Below are 5,894 nucleotides of genomic sequence, written 5' to 3'. Positions count from 1 at the left end.
GATTAACTTCCTAATCGTTTGCCTAATGACCGTTGATCTGTTATACGGTTCGCTTAACTTTCGTTTTCGTTTATCGTTTGAGGGATCATACCCGGGATCTTATTACTTAGGTTCCCTTAACCTTTCTCAATATATTGTATTCCTTTTATGATCCTCTCTTATAATCCTTTAATTTAAATCCTTTTTATCCTGTTACCTTATACTCAATTCTTTCCGTATCTAGTGGATTTCCGGGAAAAATCAAAGTGTTCGGATTTGGATTCTGACGATCTTTACATACACTTATATCCCATATAAAGTACTAATAAAATCTCAAAATATCCATATCAGAACCCCTACATAGTGTGGCATGAAAAGTTTTCTCATTCAGCAAAAACACTATTCATAAGGGTTTCAAAAATTTCCAAAAATTGGGGTTATTACACAGGTTCTTGGTATTCTAGCAGTGAATTCATATTATCCGGATAGTCGCGATATGTTGAGAAGCATCACTCACGATGTATAATAAATGTGATTAATTAATTAATCATATTTAATAAATTAGAGAATTTATATAAATAATGATAAAATAGTTTTATTATTATTTATTTCTACTACAGGCTTAATATTGAATCTACAGGGTCACACCATAAAAAGAGAATGATTTAATGGTGGAGGAATTAATTAATAATGGCTAATAATTATTTATTTATGAAATAAATAATTAATTGGCAAATTTAATAATTGATTAAATGAGATTTAATTGATTATAAATTAATTAAGAAAAGTTCTTAATATTATTAATTAAAGGATTTAATTTTTGGAAATTAAATCAAGAGAGAGAATTATTTCTAAAGTGTTTAGAAAAAGGATTAATGATTAAAAGGTGTTTTAATTATTAATGAGAATAATAAATGGGATAATAATAATAATATTTATGGAAAATTTCAGCTGAAAATTTTGCCTATAAATACACTATTATAGACCCTAATTTTATTCTAACCCACATCGAACCCGAAAACCCAAAAAGTTTGGAAAACCCAATTCTCTCCACCTCCTTCCTCCTCCTTAACATCGTTTTCTTGATGGATACCGGTGGAGTGCTTCACACTTGAGGAGCAACTGCTAAGGATCTCTGATCGTTGTCTCCGAATTATTTTAAAAGGTTAGATTCGATCCCTCGAATTTTTATTCACGATTTATATGCTTTTATTTGGATTTTGTATGTGTAAAAGTGTTTTGCCATGCCCCCGCTGTGTTAAAAATCCAACATTGGCATCAGAACATAGGTTGTATGCATATAGATCTGTGGTAAAAATTTCAGAATTTTATGTGCTTGTATGAATTAATTATGATTTTTACAAGTTATATCATGGATTAATTTTGTCTGATGAGAAATCGTTTCTCAGAATAATTTTGATTGTTGATCTGGGTTCTACAAGTGTTGTAGATCGTCTGGGTATTTTTTTTCATAATTTTAGGATGTATAGATTTTTTATTATGAATTTTTGAAGTTCTTGTAATTAAAATTCGTAATTAAATAAATCTTATATATATATATATGAATTGTATGTATGTATATATATCTGTATCCTCTGTTGCTTGTACTGTCTGCTCTGTTGTTTGCACGGGAGAAAGAGACAGGTGATGTCAGGTACGCAAACCGAGGAAAAGCGGCGGCTGCTGAAAGAAAGAAAAAAAAATAGGGGTGTAACGCATTCCGGGAATGCGTTACACACCTGTGGCGCATTCACGGAATGCGTTACACCCTTTAATGGCTTAAAAGGGGTGTAACGCATCACCAGAATGCGTTACAGGGCTTGTAACGCGTTCCTGTAATGCGTTATAGCCCGTCTGTTGATATTAAAATTGATTTTCTGGGAGTTTCGTAACTCCGTTTTGGGCGTGCAATATACCGTTGGATTCATTTTTTCGAGACGGATCTAATGGAGTGATCAATTATAGTTTATATAAAAGTTTTGAACTGTTTATATTCCATGAAGTGTTTTAAAGCTGTTTTTGATTGTTTTAATTGATTTTAAATGCTTCATGTGATACATAGAGATGTATAATGCTTAGACTAATGTGCTAGATGATGTATCATGTCTACCTTGATGTTTATTCATGTTGATATATGTGATATATGCTTAGTTTATCATGCGATGATAGATTTAGGTGAACTTAAATGAACATAAGGCGTTTGTTAGACAACCTAGTATAGTGAAATTGTTTCATAACCTTAAGAATAATATTATGAATACAATCATGAGATTCTTGTGTTTATGAAACACGTAATTGAATATGAATTTTCGATATGAGAGAAAGGATGATTCTGTCAACAACAGATTTTTATCTGTAAGAAAGGGTTATTAAGTGACGCCTCTTGACAATGCTCCACCCGATCTGGGAATCATCTGATTAGTGATTATTGATTTGAAATATTTAATTTAAAAGGAAGAATTTCTTTATAATATGATTATGATTGTAACGTAATATAATCCCTCTAAAATTAAATAATATCAAGTAGTAATTGGCCAATGATACAACGGGCTTGTGTCGGTCATAGCCTTCCAACATGATAGAAAGTAGTTCTTATTTTTGAATCATTGTCGTTTCATGCCACAGCCGAGGGCTTTGATTTCGAAATAAGAAATACTTATCTATTACATAGAGATGTGTACATTGAATAAGAATCTAAAGGTCGTTACGTGCCACAGCCGTGGGCCTTTGGGGACTGATTCAATTGTACAGAATGTTGGGTTAAACATGACTTAGAATATTGAGTTTGTCGTGCCACAGCCGTGACTCAATTATTCAAGAGGCTGAAGTTTGATTAGGGAATAACATTAGATGTAATTGACAAGAGTTGTCTTCCTATTGAACATTACATGGCATTTCGTGCCACAGCCGAGGTTGTGTGATGGAATGTAGGATCCCTATTCCCACTAGCATTATGAATGCTTAATTTTTCACGTAGGGGGTTGAATAAATTTAGATAAACTAGTGGGAGCCACTTATGAATAAAGTCCCGATTCATATAGTGTTTTAAAATGAAATCGAATATTTGCTAAGTGTTGTTATGTGTTTATCATTTACAAATTTACTTTGTACGTTATGTCTTCTGCACTATCACTCAGGAGCATACTAGATGCTCACAAATTGACTGGTCCTAATTATGCTGACTGGCTTCGAAACTTGAGAATTGTTCTCAGGATTGAGAAGCTGGAATACGTGATTGACTCACCTAAGCCTACTGAACCTACTATTGATGCACATAATGATGAACATGTTGTGTATCGTAAGTGGATAGATGATGCAAATGTTGCTCAATGCATCATGCTAGCTTCCATGAACATTGAGCTACAGAAGCAACATGAGCATATGGATGCTCACACTATCCTAATGCATCTACAAGAGTTGTATGATGTGGCGGGGAGGACAGCTCGATATGAGATATCGAAGGAGCTGTTCGGTTGTAGGATGCCTGAGGGATAATCTGTGAATGACCATGTACTTAAGATGATCAATTTGATTGAACGTCTTGGACAACTTGGTTTTGTCATGGATGGGGAGCTGAGCCAAGACCTGGTCTTGTAATCGCTTCCGAGTTCGTTCTCGCAGTTTGTTGTGAACTTTCACATGAATAAGTTGGATGTCAGCCTGCCTGAACTCCATAACATGTTGAAGACTGCGGAATCGAATTTTCCCCCTAAGAAGAGTTCTGTTCTTCTAATTGGTGAAGGTTCCAATCCTAAGAAAAGGAAGAGGAACCCTTTCAAGAAGAAGAAAGTATGTGAGAAAATGCCGGTTCCACCAAAAGCTGAAGACCCCAAGAGCAAAGTTGTTTGCTTTCACTGTAACAAGGTGGGGCACTGGAAGAGAAACTGCAAGGTTTACCTTGTAGAATTGAAGAAGAAGAAGGGTAGTGAGACTACCGCTTCTGATTTAGGTATGTTCATGATAGAAATGAATATGTCATTAAATCAAATTTCTACTTGGGTATTAGATACCGCCTGTGGTTCTCAAATCTGCAATTTGTTGCAGGGACCAAGGAGAAGTAGGACTCTTGAGGAAGAGGAGGTGATTCTACTGATGGAAATGGAGCAAGAGTTGCTGCTGAAGATGTATAATCATTTCATTTACATAGGCCTACGGGCAAGACTATTGTTTGAAATAATTGTTATTTTGTTCCCTCGATTGTGAGGAATATTATTCCCATGTTAGACTTGGTTGGATTTTCATTTATTATTGAGAATAATGAATGTTCTATTCTTAGAGATAATATTCTTTATGGACGTGGTGCTTTAAATAATGGTCTGTATGTATGTGACATAATTTATTTCAGATTGAACAAACTAATAAAAGAAAAGGGATGATGAAAATCTCACTTTATAGTGGCACTGCAGTCTCCATTTAGTAGACATGGAGAGAGGGCTGCAAATTTGCTAGGAATGGTACACACAGATGTATGTGGACCAATGTCTAAGCAAGCCATGGGTGGATTTTCATACTTCATTACTTTCATAGATGATAGACATAGTTCGGTCCATGATGAGCTATGCAAATCTTCCAGTATTCCTATGGGGTTATGCATTGGAAACCTCAGCATATTTACTGAATAAGGTGCCTTCCAAAATCTGTTCCTCAAACTCCGTATGAGATATGGAAAGAAAGGAAACCGAGTCTTAAACACGTTAAGATTTGGGGATGTCCAACTTATGTCAAGAAAGTTGACCCAGATAAGCTGGAATCTCGATCCGTAAAATGTAGTTTTGTGGGATATCCTAAAGAGATTTTAGGGTATTACTTTTACACCGATCATCGGGTGTTTGTCTCCAGACATGCTACCTTCTTGGAAAAGGAGTATATCCTTGAAGGAAACAGTGGGAGCAAAATTGAACTTGATGAAGTTCAAGAAGCACAAACTACTATGGATCAAGTGGAAACACCTGTTCTGACTGAACAACCTTTTGTGGAACAGCCCATTCATAGATCAGGGAGAGTGTCTCGCCAACCTGAGAGGTATTATGGCCTTGTCATTGAGAATGACAATGAGTTGTCAATCATTGATGATGACGACCCTGTGACCTATAATGAGGCTATGAGTAGTGTTGACTCAGAGAAATGACATAGTGCCATGAAATCCAGAATGGAATCTATGTATACGGTATACAAAAGATTGATTATAGCAGATGGCCAGGTGGAGACCTATAAGGCCAGGCTTGTGGCAAAAGGATTCAAATAAAGGCAATGGATTGACTTTGATGAAACCTTTTACCTGTAGCCCTGTTATAATCAGTTCAGATTTTGCTTGTGATTGCTGCTTACTACGACTATGAGATCTGGCAAATAGCCAGATGGTTTTCTTTCCAAGAAAAATGAAAACCTAGTGTGTAAGCTGCTGCGAACCAAATGCGGTTTAAAGCAGGCTTCGCAAAAGCTGGAACATTCATTTTGATGAGACAATCAAAGAGTTTGATTTTATCAAAAACAAAGATGAACCATGGGTCTACAAAAGGGTTAGTGGGAGCGCGGTAACATTTCTTGTATTGTATTGAATTAGAGTTGACACACATAACAACATAGCAGACCCACTCACAAAGCTACTTTATGAAAGTCACTTTGATCGTCATAAAGACAAGATGGGTATTAGATACCAGAGTGATTGGCTTTAGTACAAGTGGGAGATTGAAAGGAATATGTCCTAAGTCCAATCATGTATTAGGACTTAGGAATAACTTTTATGTAATCTGTTTTGATTTCATTGATATTAATAAAGATTTGTTTTGTTTTTATTACGGGCTTTATCTATTTAAGTGTTTAAATAAGATATACCATAGTTTAGAGTAAAGCTTTTTATGAATTATGATGAGATCATAATAGTGAGACCTAAAAAGATGATAACTCTAAACTTA

The sequence above is a fragment of the Apium graveolens genome, chromosome 4, assembly GCF_009905375.1.
Source record: "Apium graveolens cultivar Ventura chromosome 4, ASM990537v1, whole genome shotgun sequence".
Lineage (NCBI taxonomy): Eukaryota > Viridiplantae > Streptophyta > Magnoliopsida > Apiales > Apiaceae > Apium > Apium graveolens.
This window is presented reverse-complemented; position numbering follows the sequence as displayed.